This window comes from Thamnophis elegans, chromosome 4 (assembly GCF_009769535.1).
Source record: "Thamnophis elegans isolate rThaEle1 chromosome 4, rThaEle1.pri, whole genome shotgun sequence".
NCBI classification, from domain to species: domain Eukaryota; kingdom Metazoa; phylum Chordata; class Lepidosauria; order Squamata; family Colubridae; genus Thamnophis; species Thamnophis elegans.
The window spans coordinates 39,592,788-39,615,635 of NC_045544.1; the positions used below are offsets into that span (position 1 = coordinate 39,592,788).

General features: G+C 40.4%; 1 protein-coding gene across 1 annotated transcript in view; it reads left to right on the forward strand.

Annotated features, from left to right (window-relative positions):
• The first annotated feature begins 3,421 nt into the window (after positions 1-3,421).
• The window catches only part of NCOA7 (nuclear receptor coactivator 7), a 75,920-nt gene continuing 56,493 nt past the window's right edge, over positions 3,422-22,848 (forward strand). The window contains 1 exon segment of the mRNA XM_032215186.1: positions 3,422-4,093. The gene's annotated coding sequence lies outside the window, so the exon portion shown is untranslated.

The following is a 22,848-nucleotide window of genomic DNA, read 5'->3' on the forward strand; positions in this document are numbered from 1 at the left end:
TCCATGGTCATGTGATCAAAATCAATGGATGTACGGACCAGGCAGACTTTCTACATTCTTAGCCTACTTTCTCAAAGTTTCTGATAAATCTTCTGTCTTGAAGCCATTATGATTGTTTCATCTAACCCTTAATGGTGAATTAGGGTATTGTTTTTTTTTAAAGCACTGCTGTATTTTGCTACATAATATAAATGATTACACGTGTGAATTGGATTTTCAAGGCCAAGTATCAGCTTTAGATGCTATGAAAGATAGCTTCCTGAACATGTTGAGATATAATATCCCTAATTTCTCACATCCCACACCAATATTGAGAATCTGATTCTGCACCATTAAGAACTAAACAGGCAGAAATCCAGCAGATACTGTATCTTTTCTGCAGCAAGTGGTGGTGCAGAAAGCTTCACCAATTCAACATTCGCTTTAGGGGCTTCACATCTGTAAGCTTATTAAAGAGAGATCCTACCTGGAACTAAGGAGAAATTTCCTGACAGTAAGAGCAATTAGTCATGAAACAGCTTGCCTGCTGGACTTGTGTGTGCTCTGTTGCTGAAGGCTTTCTATAAAAGATTGGACTTTCATTTGTCTGGGATGATATAAGGACTCCTGCCTGGGTCCCTTCCAACCCTTTGATTCTATTTTTGTATAAATAAATAAATAAAACATAAAGACAAGAATTTGCACTAGGACATCATGTCCCAAGAGATGTGATCAGACTGCGGAGACACCTGATTGTGGCATAGGTAACATCAGGCATAGATGTAGCATGCTGGGATTCCACTAATATGGATGATCCTGCTACAGGCACTAATTCCAACCTGGGTGACAGACCACCGACTTTGGCAGAAAAAACACCATGCCAATCAGAGGCTGTTAACTCTGAGGGCAGAAGTAGTTCTAGACCTAACAGAAGTAACACTTCATTAGCAGCAGTAGCTTGGGAAAAGGTTGTACTCCTCTGTGGCTTAGCTGGACAAGCCCCAGGTGTTGGGAACAACTGTGGTATCCAGTTCCTAACTTAGATCTTGCATATTCCAAAGTTTGTTATAGCGAATACCACTTCCAGTGCTCCATTGACCTTGGATTACATTATGTTACGTTACCACACTCCACAGTTTCCTCTTAATTCTAGAAGAACTTGGTATGCAAACATACATGCAATGCTCTTCCATCTCTCACTTGTAGGCAAATAAATGGGCAAACACAACATTTACCTTAGACCTACTGTTTGCACTGGCGGCTTGGTGCACAAACAACTCCCATGCCTATTCTTACAATTTCATTGCTGGGCATTTCAACATCTTCTATGGTTTTCTGCAGATAAACTATGAATGCTTACTTCTAGCTCCCCAAGTTTGATTCATGTTACTCAGAATGGAGGTGTTGATAAAACCAAGTTCTGAAGGACCAGAAGATATAAGCAGTTATGGTACTCACAGATGTGCAGCCACAAATAAGCAGATTGGTAGTAACAATCCCACGATGACAAAAATACTGAGTTTCTGTTCCCCAAAAGTCTGATGGGCATTCTAACCTATTCCCCATATTTTTCTTTCAGTGTAACTTACTATTATCATATATTATCATACTATAATTGAGGACTTTTCCTCAAGCATAATAATAAGTCTTATGACAAGCCCCATAGTCAAATAGGCACTTCCCTATCTTGGAGCTGAAAGTCTATTACTCAAATATTAACATGGCTTTGTGGAGGAATTTTGATGTGCAGTTGAAAACATTGCTAAAGTACAAATTGCTAATAAGGAAATATTATGTCTGCACCAATAGAAGCACCCAATGATACAATATTTGACGATCCAATGCTCTCTAGACATTTTTATCCACCTACCAAATCCTCCCCAAGGACCTGAGATAGGCAGATGTTGTTGTTGATTGATGATTTGGAAAAATATTGATTAGCTCTTCCATTACACTGATATAGAACTTATTAAGCAGAAAGCATACACACACACACTTTTGGCACATGATTACAAAAAGGTAACCATCACTGCCCTATGCTAATAAAATAACATTCCTGAATCCTTTCCATGACTCTTTTTTATTTCACATACCTCAAAAGGCTGACAATTGGTGACCCAAGATTGTAAATCTGGTGTTGCATTGTCTTTCCAACAATGATTTAATTGTTTTTAGTGTTTTCCTGGCTTGTGAATTGATAAATCTTCATGTAGCAATTCTTTACGCATTCTGCTATATAGTACAGGTAAGTTGTCATTTACCAACTATTTATTCAGCAATTATCTATGGAGATTCTTCAGTCATCCAGGTCATGGTTGTCTCAAAGGTGGTTTTTCAAGAGGCAACTGGTCTTTTTGGTTTTGTTTTGAAGATGTTTCGCTTCTCATCCAAGAAGCTTCTTCAAAAACCAGAAAGCCCAGTTGCCTCTCGAAAAACTACCTTTGGATCATTCAGCAACTGTTTGAAGTTGTGATGGCGCTGAGTAAGTGATACTTACAACCAGTCCTTGAAGCTCTGACCTTTACACCATCTTTATAGTTACAAGATTTAGACACTTGTCAACCAGCTTTTTTTATAATGGTTGCAGCACCTTTCCCACCAGGTCCCTGATCACCATTTGCAACCTTCCCAGCCAGCTTCCCATAAGCAAAGTCAATGGGGAAGCTAGCACGGAAGGTCACAAGTTGCTCCTGTAATTGTACTGTCCTTCCTGTACTAATCTTGCTTCCCCTAGCTTCCCTGCCTTCACCCACCACCTGCACTAACCCCCCATGCCTCCCCCATCACATTCCTTACCTGTGACTCCAGCCACCTCCCTAAACACTGTCAGTGTTTAAATTCAGATTATTGTACATCAGAAAGTCTGAATTTAAGTTTATCATATGAATAAAAATGAAGATCATTCTTGCACTATAATGAAAGGGGTGTATATTTCCTGGGGACAATTTATAAAGTTATTTAAATGAAATAAAGCAAGCAGACTCCTGCCATAGCGTAGCAATATTGCTAGGCATAAGATTAAAGGAAAAAACAAGCTACCCCAGGGGAAAAAATATTCACTCTTGAGCTGCTACAATTCCTACGGTTCAATCATGTGGCAGAGTTAAACATAAACAAGCCAATAATATTCCAATTTAGCGATGATGGTGCAGTATCCACAAAATTGAGGAAACCTTGAGGATAACACAGGTAGCTTATGTGACAGGAACAGCCATCTTAATTGTGAACGTCTTGGGATCAGCACTTTTTGAAAGCGAATTGTCTCTAGAGACAGCAATCCTCCCCGTATTTATCGGGTGAAACCAGCACCGAAAATAATACAATTGAAAACACCGCTTAGGCTGGAAAGCATCTTTAAAACCAGCAAAAAAAAAACAAGGCCGCCGTTTTGGCTAAAACCTGTTGATAAACTACTAAGCCGTTGCAACGAATTATCCATACAATATTGTGGCTCAGACGAAGGGAACGAATCAGTCAGGAGCCTGATTAAACGCGCGGGGACAACGAAAGGAAAGTTGACGAGCGCATTCCTACGGCCGACACCATCACTCCGCGCTTCCTTCCCTAAAAATTTACATTTCTGTCAGAGGAAAGGTCACAGTCTTGTGTGGTAGGCGGAGCTCGGAGCACAGCGGAGAGGAAGGAAAGCGGGCTGGCAGCACTGGCTCCCGCGAAGCGGAGCCTTTAGGGATTTAGGGAAGGGAGCCAGCCGTGGAAGGGAAGGGAGTGTGCGGGGCCGTGTGTGTGTGTGTGTGCGCGCGCAGACCAGCCGCCGGGGAGTTGCGTCTGCCTTTGCCGAGGGAATATGTTGCTGCTGCGGTGGTTGCTGGCCTCCCGTTGCCAAACGGCGCCTGGAAGCCACGAACGGTGGACGCAGCCCTTGGCGGCTTCTAGCCGGGGACCGTAGCGAGCGTCTCTCCCTTCGGCTGCAGCTTCCTTTCCTCTCTCCGCCCGCGGATGCTGTAGCTGCTTTTCGCTTCTCCGCCTCTTCCTGGGGATCGTGGATCGGTCTGGCATCATTGAGGAGAACCTGCCAGGCAGCAGCGGCAAAGGCGGCCAGGAAGCTCCGATCCTGGCCCGAGAAGACCCAGGCTACCCTCCCCATCTTCTAGCGGTGAGTATTTGCTAGTGATGAGCCTCGCGCCGCGCGCCTGTTTCCAGCCTCGGTGCATGGAGCGCTAAGGGGCGGGAGAGGGGGGGGGGGGAAAGAAGAACGAAGCAACAGCTTCTCGGCTCATAGAAATGCTGCATCCATTCTTACTCCTTCCTCCCTTCCGCCCCCATTTAGCACGGGAGGAGTGGGCACCCACCCCGTAGTACGTCGGCGGCGGAGATAGGCAGAGCGCTTTTGAGGAGCAAGCGCATTTGTTTAGCTGGCTTCAGCAAGCTCCCTTTTTAACATGCATGATAAACAGAGACAGGCACAGCGCTGCACTGCACAAATCCTAATAAAAAAGCCTGGTGATCCGAGACGGCGAAGCCAGAGTTCAAGCAGGCATTAAGGGTGCTGATTCAGGGTGTGGGTGTGGCCATTGCCCGTTCCTTTTATCGGGGCCGCTTAGTTCACTTCTCCGCGTAATATGCTGACTCGCTAATTCTGTGTTTAACTGGCGAATCATACCTGCCAGGAGGTGCTTCAAGAGGTCACATTCCTTTCCTTTATGAGGAAATAGGGAAAAATGGAATTGCCTGTATGCTGGCATTTATTGGAGGAAAAGATCGACGCACGACAATGTGCAGTTTGAACTGTCACCCTCCCTTTTCAAGGTTTGTTTACATCTGATTCAACAAGAATACAATTCTAACACGTTTATGATTCTCCTTTTTGGAAGAAGTTTTGGAATGGTTAACTATTAAAAATGGTTTGTGCTAATGTTACTGCACTGCTGTTTATGCTGTTAAGTGGGTAGAAATAGTTCACTGTGTTCACCAGAACTCAAGCCATTTAAAATTTGAAAGGGAAGACTGATAATTTCCATAATAAAACACTCTACCTCTTTCACTCACTCCTATCATTGTGTGTAGGGTTTCCAGATCTTAAGGAACAAATTTATAATTTTTTGACTTTTTTATTAGGATTTGTGCAGTGCTGTGCCTGTCTCTGTTTATCATGCATGTTAAAATGCATTATTGATGAGGTAAGCTGCTTTACACATATAAATAGAAAGTATTTGCATTAGAGTGGATTTTTCTATTTCCAATTTTAGGTTTGCTTTATCTTTGAAATTTTAGTAGGCATGTTTGCAAGGATTTTAATGTAATATGTCTATAATATGTCTAGCAATATTATCTATGTTGAATGCAATGTACAAATTAAAAAGTCGTATTAATTGCTCTTTTCTGCCTAAATGGTATTACACAATCCTTTCAGTTTTGGAACAGTTTTAGAAACTATTCCTAGTTCCTAAAGGTATTGAAGATATTGGATTTAGTGCACCTAGTTCCAAAACAATGGGATAATGATATAATCTGTCCAGATGTTGCTGAACTGAATTCCCACTTGATTTAGCCAGAATGGGCAGTGATGATTTTATAGTCCATGAATATATGGAAGACAAACTTTAACTGAAACTAGCAACCCATGACCTATTGGGTCACGATTTCAGAGATAATTCCTTACTTAAACACAGAAACAGAATAATCCCAGGTGGGCAAAAAAGCAGTGGAAGTGAAGCATCTTTCAACTTCTTGCCAGCTCCCATTGAGTTTCCTTGTGGAAAATTGACAGGGAGCATTGGAAATGATAATCACATGGTGATTATGGTGCAACAGTGTGTCAACACTGGAGCAGCCACACCTTTGCCAAATTTTAATCCCACAGGAGTCCTGGGTCCTGTGGGATTTTGGGTGTATTTTTAAGGCAGCCCATTTGAGGTATATTGATTCAAAAATGATTGCACTATGATGCATTGCTTTGCCCAATTGGAGGTTACAAACAGTCTTAGTATATAAATACTAAAGTTCAGTATTGTATCTATTTCCTTTTACACCAATGCTGATTACAACATTATTTGAGTCCACAGGTATTATTCAGCTAACCCCCCCCCCCCCCGCAATTGATTTAATTACGCCTACAGAGTTAAATCAGTTTATGGTATGATTAGGTTTCTCTGATTTTTCCTATCACATTTTATTTTCATTTTTGGTTCACATTTTTTCAGAGAAACTAAAAAAAAACAGGAAAGGATAATAATAAGGGACGAAGTATTAGAGATATAAATTTCTGATACCCCTTCTCTATTCCAATGATTTTAAAACCTTTAATCCTTTTTTACTTTGATTTGATGCTTATATAATTGGGCTTACCTGAAAGGCAATTTGTATAAGACTTTAAGACCCTTAAGAAATGAACATATTTATTAGAATATTTTGGATAAGCTGGTATTATGCAGATAATTTTCACTGGGAAACTGATTGACATTACTTACGATATATATTGAACCATAGAACAAAAATATTTTAGGTAGTCTGACTGTGCAGAGATCAATTTCAGGTCCCATGGTTTTTATTATTTTTTCGGCAATGTTTTGTTGTGGATACAAAACTGGATATCTTCAGTGTAATTATGGATGGACTGTTTGCGGTTTATTTTTCACTTTTTATTTTCCATTCTATTTTTTATTTGAAAAATAGCGTTTTAGAGTGTACAGTAGTATTATAGCCAGCAATGACAGTGATTTGGTTCTGTCTATCTAATAATTTTAAATAGCACATCTCTGTCAAATTATTGCTCTTTATTTGCTTTAGGTAATTATGTTTATAGAATCCAACAATACATAAAGGCATTTTGAAGTGAATCCTTTAATTCTAAAGCAAGAATAATTATTTCACATCATGCAAAAAGACAACTCTGTATAAAATGAAACTCACAGGGTATCAGATTTTAGATTTTAGATTTTAGATTTTATTAATATTTGTAGGCCGCCCTTTTCCCTGAGGGGACTCAGGGCGGCTCACATAAAATCGGGGAGGGGGAATACAGACGTTAAGATAGAGACATATAATAAAATAGTCAACAACATACATTCATCATTCGGGAGGGGTAACTATCCTTGTCCCCAGGCCTGACGGGCGAGCCAGTTCTTAAGGGCTATGCGGAAGGCCTGGACGGTGGAGAGGGTGCGAATCTCTACGGGGAGCTCGTTCCAAAGGGTCGGGGCTACTACTGAGAAGGCCCTCCTCCTTGTAGTTGCCAGCCGACACTGGCTGGCCGATGGGATGCGGAGGAGGCCTAATCTATGTGATCTTATTGGTCGCAGGGATGTAATTGGCAGAAGGCGGTCTCTCAAGTATCCAGATCCACTGCCATGTAGGGCTTTATGGGTGACTAATAGCACCTTGAAGCGCATCCGGAGATCCACAGGTAGCCAGCGCAGCTCGCGGAGGATAGGTGTTATGCGGGTGAACCGAGGTGCACCCACAATCACTCGCGCGGCCGCGTTCTGTACTAGCTGAAGTCGCCGGATGCTCTTCAAGGGCAGCCCCATGTAGAGCACATTGCAGTATTCCAGCCTAGAGGTCACAAGGGCCCGGGTGACTGTTGTGAGAGCCTCCCGATTCAGGTAGGGTCGCAACTGGCGCACCAGGCGAACCTGGGCGAATGCCCCCCTGGTCACAGCCATTAAATGGTGGTCAAACGATAGCTGTGGATCCAGGAGGACTCCTAAGTTGCGAACCCTCTCTGAGGGGTATAGAATTTGACCCCCCAGCCTGAGTGATGGAGTATTGGTCGAATCTTTGGGAGGGAAACACAACAGCCACTCGGTCTTTTCTGGGTTGAGTACAAGCTTGTTAACCCTCATCCAGTCCATAACAGCTTCAAGGCCCCGGTTCATCACGTCTGCCGCTTCATTGAGTTGGCACGGGGCGGACAGATACAATTGAGTATCGTCCGCATATTGATGGTATCTAATCCCGTGCCTGCGAATGATCTCTCCCAGCGGTTTCATGTAGATGTTAAATAGTAGGGGGGATAAGACCGAGCCCTGAGGCACCCCATAAGTTAGGGGCCTAGGGGACGATCTCTGCCCCCCCACTAACACCGACTGCGACCTGTCCGAGAGGTAGGAGGAGAACCACCGCAACACGGTGCCTCCCACTCCCACCTCCCGCAGTCGTCGCAGAAGGATACCATGGTCGATGGTATCGAAAGCCGCTGAGAGGTCAAGGAGGACCAGGATGGAGGAGTGTCCTCCATCTCTGGCTCTCCAGAGATCATCGATCAATGCGACCAAAGCGGTTTCTGTGCTGTAACCGGGTCTGAAGCCTGACTGGAAGGGGTCTAGATAGTTTCTTTAAGGAAATACACAGAAATGAGACTTAAATCAAGTTAAAGAATTTCTAAAATTTTAAAGTATATCCATGTAAGTTTTAAATGTGAAAGACCATAAAAATATTGCAAAGGATTACATGGTGTAACTATATTGACCTGATGAGACAAGCAATAATCAAAGTTACTTCTGACCAAAATTTATTGCCAATTTTTAATAGTCTGACATTAGGATAGGGTAGGGTAGCATAGGATAGCATAGGTTAGGGTAGGGTAGCGTGGAGTAGCGTAGCGTGGGGTAGCGTAGCGTGGGGTAGCGTAGCGTAGCATAGCATAGCATAGCATAGCATAGCATAGCATAGCAGGAATCAATATGAACACAATACTGGGCACACTTAGAAATTCTGCAACATTGTTACTTTGGCTCAGATACACCCGCATACTGGAAGGGGAGCAAAACATTTGGATGGTGCCACTCATATACAGAATAGTAGAAGAAATAACATATTGAAAATACTGCATCTTAGAATAGGAGAGGACTGGAATTAGAGGAGTAATGAAGAACCGACCCTCTTTATGATTACTGCTTGAGAGAAGAAGTATAAAAAAGAACATCTCCTTTCTGTTCTGCCACAAAACAATACTGCACTTAGTTTCTGGGCAAATAGCCAACAGCAGCACTGAGCTTTTAGCATTGTAACACATAGCAAGGTAGTGACTCAGGATGGCGGAATAAGAGAACAAAATTAATATCCCCTCCTTACCCTGAAATCTTCCTCAGCAACGCTGTAACTTTGTAATTCGAACAGCATTTTTGAAATAATAAAATGTGCATGTGATACACATTGGATGGATGGATGTATAGATGGACAGACATTGATAAACGGATAGATAGATAAATAGCTTGACAGCATGGCAGGAGCCCAGGAAGGAACAATAATTCTTTTGCAAAAAAGAGTAAGTCGAATATGGAGCTCAACTGAAGTTGATATTTTATGGATTATAAATAAAAAATGGGATATGAGAGGAAGAGAGATTTGTTTGTAACCTTTGTTTATACTTGTGATGCAGGTTGCAGGTCACTTTTTTATATATTTCTTTTTTGTCATAAACTGCATTTATGTTGCTTGCCGCATCCTTCAATCACATGATTGTGATTTGTAACCTTACCAGCTGGCTTTCAACAAGCAAAATCAATGGGGAAAGTCAGATTCGCTTATAACACTATGATTCATTTAACTAACTGCAGTAAACAATGACAGGGAAATTAGGTTCGGTCATATGATGACTCACATGATAATTGTATCACTCAGTGACCAAAATTCTGGACCCAATTGTAAACATAAGTCAAGGACTACCTGTGTGGATGATAACTTCTTTTATTAGAGATTTGTGGGGAAATGGAGCAAAGCTGATTGGTGTTGGCAGTATTTTGGGGGGTGGTTGAGTCTGCAGTGGAGAAAAGAAGTAATAGCTTGGCATGCTCTTTTGGATGAGAGTACTAATGCATTAGATTTTCAAAGCTTACAGAAAGGAAAGGTGGAATCAAATGAAGAAATCAGTGTCTTCCTGGTCTTTGCTTTTTCATTTCTAGAGAACTTTGGCATCTAGCAAGTGCTACATTAATCAAGTTCCCTTGACCTTGAGCCAGAAAGCAATTAGGCTGTTATAAGGAAATTGACCTCATTTCCTGAAAGATGCTCTTAGTGAAAATGCTGAAGTGCTTAGACACTGGTTTTATCCTTTGAAGATGGTATTGTTAGGCCATATTTCAATCTTCCCCTACTGAAGGGCATGTATATATTATAGCTTTACTATTAAAGCTAATTGAACTATTTCCTGTTCTAGTGGTAGAAAAAATACTGCATGTGGATCATTAACATTTTGGAATGAATTGAAATAGAATTGTGTCTAATCTATATATACAAGATTGTCTTGCGATACACTGTGTACACATATACTATATTATTTTATAAGGCTGTGCAATGCTTCAGATTCATTTTGGAAAAACATTTTTGGAACATTCAGAACAGAACTGCAGCCATGTAGTCAGGAAAACTGATATGGCTTCCTTAAAGAGTCAAAGATAAATGCTGTGGATATCCCAAAAATCTTTTCAAAACTGAATTCAAAGCAAGCCACAGTCTTATTTTGCTTCTTTAACCATGATGGGTTCCAGAGCTGTTGGACTACAGTTTCAAGAATATCAAGTCAGCACGAAGGGTACGTTTTTTGTTAGAGAGCTATCTTTGAACAATTGATGTCAGAATTATTGTTTAGCATAGATGATGCGTGAGTACTAATGAACACATATTATGCAGGAACTTTGATAAATCAGTAAAGCCCATAATCACAAAAGAAGACATTGGTGTATTCATTAGTAGCTTGATATGAAATTGCTTTATATTAGGGTCATTAGGTTCATCCCAGAGCTGCACATATATTGTGGATCTGTTTTCAAGTTCTGTCACCTTCAGCCAGCAAAATCAGTGGTCAAAGAAATTATGAATTGTAGTTGGAACAACATAGTTCAGTGTCACTAATCTACTCCAATACTATTAATTTTGATAGGCACTTCCTTGTGAGGATTCAGCTTTGGATCTTGATCATTTAAGGAATGTGTTTTGCGCACTGCAAGACAAGATAACTAGCCATACCATAGTGGGAAGGCACTGAAGAAAAAAGGAAGAAACTGATCTGTTTAATTTCATGGTTCAGCTCTTCCATTGTCATAATTTTAACAGTCCAGATAGGTTAGGAAATTCTGAGATTTGTAGCTGCAGTCCATTTGAAAGGCATAGGAGCGGAAGAATGAAATTGATGGCCCCATTTATAACTAACTGTATTATGTAAGGGCACAGCTGGGGAACAAAACCAGATAGTTTCAGACTCCCCCTCATTTCCCTCTTTTGTTCAGTCATGGTTCATCAAACAGCTTTTAATTTATCATTATTATTGTTTCAATTCTATCATATCTATCTTTTGTATATGTGTTATATTTATCTTGAATTTTTTGTGGTTTTTAGTAATTAGTGATTTTTGTTATAAAAACAGTAATTTCTTGGTGAAAAGGATGTGGGAGAAAAAAACTTGCATGTATTGGTTCTTATACATTGGATGAAAGAGAAAAAGCAATGTTTTCAAAGCACATTAACAAAATCTGATTCGTTTTTGATTTAGAATGTCAAATGAGTCCATTCACCATGCTTGTAAAGGACAAGTATTAATTTATGTAAATCTACTGGCACATGGAAAGGAATTAGGAACTTACTTGTATATGTGAAGATTGACTTGCATATTTGTTCACAGTTCTGTTCACAAAGCTGAGTATATGTCACCTGCAAAGCCATAGTACAGTTTGCTTAACTTAATGTGTAAACCAAGGTTATGATTTGTAAATGATACCTTAACATATGCTGAAAACTTCTGTGAAGTGTGGGTATTCTTGCTCTTATCCAGTGCCCTGCTTTCTCTAGTAGAATTCAGAGGCACTCTTTTTAGAAAAACTGATCTTAATTCATCAAGTCAATTTCACATGCCTCTAAGAATCAAAACAGAACTATGGTACCAAGCCTGATCTTTTCTGTTTACATAAACAGCCTGCAGTATACTCTTGCCTCATTTGACTGGCCAGCCTCTGGGGATTAAGTGAGCCATTATTTCCTCCTTCAACAGATAGAAAAAGACAGGACCTACCCTACATCCTCCAATCATGGGTTGAGCACCTGTTCACACAATTGTGGTGACATACCATCATTGCAGCTTTTCATGGAAATTTCTATGCAGCAAGATTCAAGTCTTGACAGTCTGGCTGCTTTCACTTCAATTCCAACTGTTCTGATTCATTTAAAAAAAAAAAAACCTGATAAAAGCACATGGCATATCCAGAAAATTTTTCACCTTTTCTATGAAGAGTGGAACGAAGAGATATTTCTTACTTCTGAAAGTGCTGTAGCTTAAGTTGCTACTAATTTTCATATTTCCACAAGTCAGCTGTAAGGGACACTGATTGCCTTCTCAAGTCAACAAGAGTAAAAACAATCGCACAGCTGTTTTCAAGACTTTTCAGAAAGATTGGATCAGTGGAAACAATGCCATCTGCAAGTGCTGTTAACAAAAATGTTTTGAGAAATAGTTTGTGTTCCCTTTTCTGTTTAATGGTTTATCAGTGGATAGCTAGGTGCAGATAAGCTAACAAAGGTAACCTTTATTTATAAAAAATATTCATTGGCTGTTTTCTGTCCCCGAATTAACAATACAATAATATCCACTTTCATAAGCAATATGAAAAGAATAAGAAGAATTAAAGTAACAAGAAGCAAACTGAAAGCTTGTTGAAATAAGAAAACAGTTTCTAAAGATAATGTCTAAAATCTAGGGGTAGAGTCTGTTCATTGTTCCTAGGAAGGAATTTCTAAAATTGAGTCTCCAGAAAGTAGCCAGTTTGCTGTTGAATCCTGTATTCTCTTATCTCTATTTGTCCATAATGGACTTGAAGGATCATGCACTATTGCACAGCTTCTTATATAGCAGTGCACCAAACTAGAAGAAGTGCGATTAACAAACTGGGTTCAACATGGCCTACATTTTGCACCTACTTTTTTTTATACTTTTCAAAAGCAGTGTCCAGTATTACAGTAATCAGATTTGAGTATGTGTATTAATGGCTGGTTCTGCTTTATCCAGGGAAAGTGCAGGTGCAACAGCTGAATGGAAAGAGAACCTTCTGGTGGATTTTCTTATACTTTACAGATTATGTTACTTTCCATACATATATCAGAGTAAACAACCTTCTCCCAAGAAACAGTACATAGGTTGGCCACACAGTAGGAAGAAGAAGAACAATAAGGTTATTTTTATTCATTAAACAGATGAATCTCAAACTCAAAACCAGAGGTGGTATTCAGCAGATTCTGACCAGTTCTGGAGAACCAGTAGTGGAAATTTTGAGTAGTTTGAAGAAACAGTAAATACCACCTCTGACTGGCCCCACCCCCATTTATTCTCTGCCTCCCAAGTCCCAGCTGATCTGGAGGGAATGGAGATTTTACAGTATCCTTCCCTTGCCATGCCCACTAAGCCATGCCCACCAAGCCATGCCCACAGAACTGGTAGTTAAAATTGAACTAAATTGAATCCCACCGCTGCTCAAAACATACCGTCACATCAAAATAATAAAACACATTCAATTATCAAAATATGTTTTAAAGGTTCTTCACCTCTGCAACCAACCCAAACTGTTCTAAAATACTATTTCTCATTTGAGCAGCCTTAATTATATATTTGGGGTGCTGCTAACTACATTTACATTTACCCTTGAATGAAGCAAGGCAATATAATGTTAGGATCCCAGTGAACTGTTTTAAGTTGTAATGGATATATAGATACCAGGCTGTTGCTGAGACACATAAATATATACAGTATGCAATCTCTTTTATAGCTAGCCCATCACTATGCATTCCTTACCCAATATGATATTTTAGAATTCCTTGTATTTTATTATGGAGTCCAGCAGTTTGAATCTTTTCCTTCATTTTTGCCTCTGTGTTAGGATAATAATCAAGTATTTTTTTGCTTTGAATGTCCTTTTTGTTCTTAGTCAATCATTTTAGAGGTTTAGTACTCTTTTGAACAGTGACATCCAAATTCATTTGACTTGTCCATCTGAAAATATGTAAGAATGTGATAGACCATGTAGCAGCACCATAGCTTTAAAAATCCCATTTATTCCAGTGGAGGCCAGAAGCATGACTACCAGAGTTGGAGTAACTTACAAGGATCCATTTGTAAGGTCTTCTACCAATAATTTGAATAGATTGCATACCTAATTCAGCTCTAATCACAGAGACTGAAATGTCTTATCAGTTCCTAAGGCAGGTCTTAAGAAATACCTCTGCCTTTGTACAGGTAGTCCTTTACTTACATAGTTGACCCCAAAATTTCCATTGCTAAGCAACACCATTATGTGAGTTTTGCCTCATTTTATAGCCATTTTCACCACAGTTAGGCAAATTGCTGCAGCTCTTAAGTTAGTAACATGGTTGTTAAGTGAATCTGGCTTCACTTTTGACTTTGCTTGTCAGAAGGTTGCAAAGGGAGATCACATGATCACCTTGGTCACATGCATTTATGATACTACAATTGTCATAAATACATGCCTAGCTTGCTAATTTTGATCAAGTGACCACAGAGATGCTGCAACAGTTGTAAGTGTACAAAACGGTCATAACTCTCTGTTTCCAATACCATTGCAATTTTGAACAGTCACTAAAGAAATGATTATAAGTCAACAATACCCTATATGATAAGGTGACCAGACGTCCCGATTTCAGTGAGATAATCACGCTTTAAACAATTTGTCCTGTGTCCCGGGCCCTTTTAAAAACATCCTGATTTTCTGACTTCATGTTGAAAGCCCAGTGGATTTGCTTAAGAAATCCTAACCGGGCCAAGACAAAAGACACTCTGTCTAATCCCTCTCTCTGTCTCAGTACTTTCATTGAAGATATTAAAACGTTAAAGCAACAAAACGGACCCCCCCGCGCCCCTTTTACCTCATTTTATAAGAAAAAATGACCAAGTACCATAGAGCTGCAGGAAACACTTGGCTAGAGAGGTCGCGAGTGTTACTTCCTGGATTTTCCGGAGGGGAGGGGCACAGAGGTTGGAGGTTGCTCATGTAGAAAAAATGGTGGCTTTGAAAAATATTTCCCTGACTAATTTCACCATTTCAATTTGCTCAGTTCTTTGTATTAACATCTACATCATTCTGGGTTGACTTGGAGTGCAAGCCTGTTGGTAAGTGAACTGGGTTTTTTAATTTTATTTTTTAATGTATTTAAAAAAATATTTTATTTATTGTGCATAGAATTTTTTAAAATTCTGTGTGGATTCTTTTTTTTAATTGTCTTAGACTATTTAAAAAAAGATTCTATCCAAAATAAATTGAAGTGAAACCATGTTTAAAAATTCTGTGCACAATACTTTGAAATATATTGTGCATAGAAAGAATAGTTTGAAATGTTTTACTTCAATTTATTCTGTGTGGATTCTTTTTTAAATTGTCTTAGGCTATTTAAAAAAGATTCTATCCAAAATACAAAATACCAGCTGCAGTTATTCACTTAAGAACTGTGGCAAGAAAGGTGGTATAATGGGCTTAGTGACCCATTACAATGGCATTGAAAAAAGTGACTGATGACCATTTTTCACACTTAGCGACCATTTTCACACTTAGCAGCCGTTGCAGCATCCTCATGTTCACGTGATCAAAATTTTGATGTTTGGCAACAGATTCGTATTTATGATGGTTTCAATGTCCTGGGGTCATATAACACCTTTTGACAAAGTCAAATGGAGAAACCAGATTCACTTATGTTACTAACTTATCAGCTGCAGTTATTCACTTAAGAACTGTGGCAAGAAAGGTGGTATAGTGACCAAAGTTACAATGGCATTGAAAAAAGTGACTGATGACCATTTTTCACACTTAGCGACCATTTTCACACTTAGCGACCGTTGCAGCATCCTCATGGTCACGTGATCAAAATTTTGATGTTTGGCAACAGTTACAATTTATATTTGTAAATTGTAGTTATGTTGAAATAAAAAAATATTACAATACTATTTTTGCGTTGTATGAAAATTTTTGTTGCTGCCGTATAAATTTTTTAATCAAACCCCCCCCCCCCACGGGTCAAAGGTGTCCCTCTTTACCAATCTGAAAATCTGGTCACCTTACTGTATGAGCAGGAAGGATTTTAGTAGGCCCCACATAATTTAGTACTGGTTGTTTTTGTCCTTATGTACCTTTAGTAATCAGAATGCCAGGGTGTTTGTAGCTGAGCATTTTTGATAGCATATTAGGGCTTACTTTTGCCTTGGCTGTACATTGTTTGAAGTGATCTGTTCATGATCTTTTGTTGGTAAAGATTACATCTTGGTATGAAATGTTCTTTTTCTCTCTTTCTTTATTTCAACATATTGAAAACACAATAAGGTAGATAGTTTTTAGAGAAGACCTCTGAGACCAGTTTGAGAATATATCTCCAAAACAATGTCATCAATGTATTAAAAATATTAATAAGTTTGTTAGAAATTTTGGTCATGTATACTTCAGGGAAAAAAAAAGAAATCCTGGCAGGTCATTGACATAGAAATTAAGGAGCATTTGTGCCAAGATGTACTCTTGTATTATGGTTTTGTAGGTGGGAATGTTCTGTGTTAGGGCACCTTAATTGCTGTACAGACTTTTAGGTAGGTGTTTGCATAAAAGCCTTAACCAGCAGTGATGTGCAGTTAGGGGAGGCAGGGGAGGCACAGCCTCACCACTGTCAATCATGAAAAGGAAAAAAAAATGTAAACGGGAAAAGGCGAGTGCTGAGGTTAGGCTAGCTAGTTGCTGCCACACCGTGAATGACTGCCTGTTTAAAAAACCCTCTAAAAAAGTGCCCTCTACTATGAGGCAGGAGAAATATTACAATACTATTTTTGCGTTGTATGAAAATTTTTGTTGCTCCGGATAAAATTTTTTAATCAACTCCCCCCCCCCTCAGTCCCCCCCCCCCTCAGTCATCTAGTCTGACTTTTTAGGCGCTCCAGCAGAGTTAAGCAAGAGTTAAAAGCCTAAAAAATCCTGAGGTGGTTGAGGCACGCAGTTCTCCTGCCTCATAGTAGGGGATGCATTTTTGGGAGGCTTCAACTCTGTCATTCTGTTTAAAGCTGCAGCGTCGCGCTCACTCTTCCTCCTCTCTTTCTCCATTTCTGATGCCCCCCACCCCCACCCCATGCTCCATCTTTTCCTTCAAATTTCCTTTTTTTCTTTTTTCTTTAATAAATGCAAGGCTCAAGCATTCTCTCCTCTCCCCCGACACCCCACTAACTAAAGCACTTTCTTTCATCCACCTGAGCTCGAGCAGCCTGCCTGAGCTCTGCCGCAAGCACAGGCTGGCGAAAGTCACTTTCTTTCACCCACCTGTGCTCACGGCAGCCCGTTTGAACTCGCAGCAGCCCGCCTGAGCTCTGCCGCGAGCATAGGTGGGCGAAAGAAAGTGCTTTAGTCAGTGGGGTGTCGGGGGAGAGGACTGCCTCACCAGCCATAAATCTCACTGCACATCATTGTTAACCAGATATAACTGACTAAACTCTAGACTTTATGTTTAACCTGGCCAATTTCTTCCAAAGAACTATCTATTGAATCAAATGCTACACTGAAATCAATGAAGGACGCAAAAAGTTGTTTTCCTTCAGATTCATACTTAGTTATAAGATAATGTGAAAAAAATTACCCGTAGTAAAACAGTCAGGTCTGATCCAGTTTGTCCTTCGCTAAGAGCGTTACTATATGAACCAGTACTTTTATCTTGTTTAAGAGGTGTTTGGGTGGGTTTCAGTTTCAGTTTATTGGTATTGTATGCTGCTCACTCCCAGGGACTCTGGCCGGCTTACAGACAAAGGGAATTAAAAATAAAATAGAAATATAATCATTTTAAAAATACACAACATATAGACATTTAAGATGGGGCTGGATGCTGATCAACAGCCCCAGGCCTGCCGGAACAGCCAGGTCTTAGTGGCTTTATGGAAGGCCGGAAGAGTAGTGAGGGTCCGGATCTCTACGGGGAAATCATTCCATAGGGCCAGGGCAGCAACAGAGAAGGCCCTCCCGGGGGTCGCCAGCTGACATTGACCCACTGATGGTACCCGGAGGAGGCCCAGTCTGTGTGATCTAATCGTCTTTGGGAGGTGAATGGCAGGAGGCGATCTTTCAGGTAGCCAGGTTCTAAACCATGTAGGGCTTTAAAAGTGACGACTAGCACCTTGAAGCATGTCCGGAGACCAATGGAAAGCCAGTGCAGCTTGCGGAGGATAGGTGTAACATGGGTGTATCTAGGTACACCCATTATCGCTCGCCGCCGCTGCATTCTGGACCAAACTGCAGTCTTTCGAGTACTCTCAGGGGCAGCCCCATGTAGAGTGCATTACAGTAATCCAGTCTTGAGGTGACGAGGGCATCAGTGACCATCTGAAAGGCCTCCCGGTCCAGATAGGGTCGCAACTGGTACACCAGGAGAACCTGGGCAAAGGCCCCCCTGGTCACAGCCGACAAATGATGTTCTAACGTCAGCTGTGGATCCAGGAGGACTCCCAAATTGCGAGCCCTCTCTGAGGGGCGTATAACTTCATCCCCCAAGCTAAGAGATGGAATAACTGGACCATCCTTGGGAGGAAGCATCCTAGGGTTAGGGTTAATCTATAGGTTAATCTGTATCTATAGGTTAATCTAATCTATAGGTTAATTTATATCTTGGCCACTAAGTCAATGCAGTTTATGGGCCGGTAAAAAATTTTTGGGGTGGGGTGGGGCTCTTGATTGCCTGTTTATATATATTTGCACTATGATGAAGACTTTCTATCTTGCTGGAATAATACCAGTGTGTTCACATGAAAGAGAAAGTCTGCCAGCAGAGGCTACCACCAAGTATCTAAAGAATTATGTTGGGAGAAGATTTTCCATAGGTACCTTGTTCAGTTTCAAAGCCTGGATGATATGTTTAATTTCCACTGCATAAACTGTTGGCTTGCAAAGGATATTGTCAAAAATATAGGTGCTCTAAGTTACCTACAGTAGGGTGATCTCTGGTTGGTATTCAGTAGAAGGAAGATGATTTGGCCACCTAGGATTATATGATGATAATGATGTGATTTGCAGCCGGTAGTTCAAGATGGAGCCATCTTTCTTTGGTGCCAGTGGGTACAGTAAACCAGTGATGGATAAACAACACTCACAGAATCAGAAGAAAGGATGATCGACTGATCACTGCATATGGCACCCTCTTATTCCCTCCTTATATCCCTTCTCTATCTCCTCCCTCTCCTTTTCATTTTGGCAGGATTTGAAATTTGGCTGAAAACATGTGGACATCCTTGGCAAACTTCGTGATGTCATCCAGTCCCAGGATAAATGGTTAAAGTTCAACATTACTAGTCATGCATTGGACTTTGTTCTCAACTAGTTTTGATTAGTATCAGTGGGATTAGATTCCTGCACTTCAAACTGAATATTGGCAACTGATGCTTGATGCTTTTTGAATACAGGCAATTTTTAAAGTGCTGTTTTTAAAGTGAATTTGGGTTCAGTGCCAGGGTTGAATGCCAGTGTATCTGGAGTGCTATTTAAATATTGGTCTGGGTCCTTTTCTTCTTGTACATTTTTTGAACTTTCTGGTTGTGCACATCAGTGGTGGGATTCAATTTTTTTTTACCACCGGTTTTGTGGGCATGGCTTGGTGGGCTTGGCATGGCTTGGTGGGCATGGCATAGCTTGGTGGGCATGGCTTAGTGGGCATAGCAGGTTAAGGGTACTGTAAAATCTACATTCCCTCCCCATTCCAGGGGAAAGTTACTGCAAAATCCCCATTTCCTCCCAATCAGCTGGGACTTGGGAGGCATAGAATAGATGGGGGTGGAGCCAATCAGAGGTGGTATTTACTGATTCTCCAAACTATTCAAAATTTCCGCTACTGGTCCCCAAGAACTGGTCAGAACCTGCTGGATACCACCTCTGGGGCTCATGTTTTGAGCTTTTTGGTTGTTAAAAAGTTGTTAAAATTTGATTTTAAGTTGCTGTAGACTTTGTTCTTCTCTCTCAAACTAAATAGGTTACAAAACACGTACTATTGATTTGTTAAATAAGCCACAATGATTGAGTTAAAACATTATGATAAGCCATAACTTAAAGTATGGCTGAATTTGCATGTCACAGTAAGCTAAAGTTTGGTTTGTATAAGATGGAAGGCCAAATAAATCCCCTCTTGCTTAATGACTATAAAAAAAAATTGGCTGATTATTAAGGCAGAAAAACAGTATGCCAGTGTTTCTCAACCTTGGCAACTTTAAGGTGGGGGGACTTCAACTCCCAGAATTCCCCAGCTACCCACGTTTGTTTTGTTATGATTTAAGAATATGATATAAACTCAGTTTGTGTAGCCTGTAAATCATTATTTATATTTTGGCATTTTATATGACCATAGCTAATTGTGGTTTATTCAACAATGAATGGTTGAACAATCTATTATTTATTATTATTTACAACATCAGAAGAAAACCAATTATTATTTTTCATAATTGGAGCAATTTGATCACCCAGGATGCTCACAGTTTTAATTTCTCAGGATTTTTTTTTAACTTTTAATTTGTTTCTATTTGTTTCTTCATATTTCCAAACAAAGTAGTGCCTTGCAACCAACCAGCCAATGATCTTGTTTTCTAAAAGTGCTTCTTGGTGCACCTGAGATGAAGTGCTATTATTGGTAATGTACCACTTGAAGCTAATGCTTGGCTTTCTCTTGTGGTATTTTTTTTTAATTAATAGAATCAGAAAATAAATAGAATCAAGTGGGGCAAGCAGCATGTTGGGCACCAACATTTACTGGTACTGTGGTGCCCAAATTGGAGATCTAAGTTGTTTGGCCCTTATAGACAGGGGTGGGCAGCTACAGATTCGCCTGGGTTCGGGAGCTAACGTTATGGCCGATTTGGAGAACCTCCAAATCCCACCCCTGGCTGTCCCTGCCCACCCCGCCTCTCCCTTCCCAGGAGTCTCCATGCAGCCTGTTTTGGATGCGAAGTAAGTGCAGGTCCCGCGTGGAGGCTTGGGGAGAGGGAAAAACGGGCCTCCCAGAAGTTTCTGAAGACCTCCAGAACCTGGGGGAAGCAGTTTTCACACTCCCAGAGGTTTGAAGAAACTTCTGGAGCCTGAGGAAGGCGAAAATGTGCCCCTCCCGCCATAATGCAGTGTCACCTTCTTGAAATCTGTAATTGTTTAACTTGTGTTTGCTACTCACTTTGTATTGAGTCACTGATCTCAGTTTTAGATCTGTGCAGATTGTCCTTAACTTACAATCATTTATTAGCAACTGTTTGAAGTTACAATGACACTGAAAATACAGGAAGTGCTCGACAACTGCAGGGAACAACTGTGACAAGAAATGTTGTAAAGTGGGACAAAGTTCACTTAACAAATGCCTTGCTCAGCAACAGAAATTTTGGGCTCAATTGTGGTCATAATCTGAGGACTACCTATAGTGGCTTATGACCAGTCTTCATACTTATGAGCATTGCAGCCTTCCCCATGGTCATGTGATGAAAATTCAGTTGCTTGGCAACCAGCATGTATTTACGATGGTTTCAGCATCCTGGAATCATGTGATTAGCAGTTGTAACCTTCCTATCTGGCTTCTGACAAGCAAAATCAATGGGGAAAGCCAGATTCACTTAATGTCTGTGTGATGTACTTAACAGCTGCAGTTTTTCACTTAACTGTGGCAAAAAAGGTTGTAAAGTTCAACACAATTCACTTATCAACTGCCTTGCTTAGCGGTGGAAATTCTGGTCGCAATTGTGATTGTAATTTGAAGATTACTTGTAAAATATCAAATTGTATCTAATGCCTCTGGAGGCAGGAGAAAATGAGATGTGCCATTATACCAATGACAACAGAGAAATAGGAATAAAAAGAGTAAAACAGCTTGCCATAATTTGACCACTTCTGGACTAAAATTCCCTAGCCAGCACAGAGACCCATTTGCCAGTACAATCTATATTTGATTATAATATCTCTCTTTTACACATAATGAACATGCACATCATACATACATGTACACACTCATCCACCCACTGAGAAATTAAAAACAGTATGACAATGAGTTAGTTATCTTTGGGCTTAAAAGCAGATGTTTTCTTGATTATTTTCCAATCTTATGGCCTCCTAGCCTACTTTCCTACCCACTACCTATTGTACCTACCTACCTACCTACTTACCCACCCACCCACCCACTCATCTACAGCTGTGTGAAAAAGTCCTGCACTCTTTCAGTTTTAAGCTGTATTTACATGTTTAATTAACTTTTCACTCATTGAAACGATGCAAATTAGTACTTTGATGAAAATTTCTGTAGTCGGATTGAGATGCATAATTTTTATTAATATAACCAAAGTCTTTTAAAGGTTTTGAGTGAGTTTATGTGCTAAAACAAATACAACTTGAATTTTCGAGAATGTTAGGATCGAAAGTAGCCAATCAGCAGCAAGCTTTGGCTGACCAATCAAAATGCACAGAGGCTAAATCTATGAGCCAATCAATGTTGTCATACTCTCTGACTATAAATAAGCCTGAAAAGCATCAGGAAATTTAATTTGGCTCTGGCTGTGTGCAAGGATGAAGGCCTTTGCTTTCACCAGTACTGAGTGGTGGCATCGCATCATTGTGCTACATGAAGAGGGTTACTCGTGTACAGAAATAGCCAAGAGAATGAAATGCCATCGCACCACAGTGAGCAGAGTGGTTGAAAAATACCAAATAACTGATTCAGTTAATGACAGATTCCGCTCTGGAAGACCAAGAAAGTTGACAAAATGGCAAGATCGGGCTCAGCAATGGATTTCGATGGCTGACAGGAAGCTCACCTCATCTCACACTACAAGAATTTGGGGTGAAACTTGTGATGTAAAAGTATGCACAAGCACAGTGCGTTGCAGACTCCTTGCCAGAGGGCTCAAAGGCTGCAGGGCTCAAAGTAAACCTTTGCTCACAGACGCTC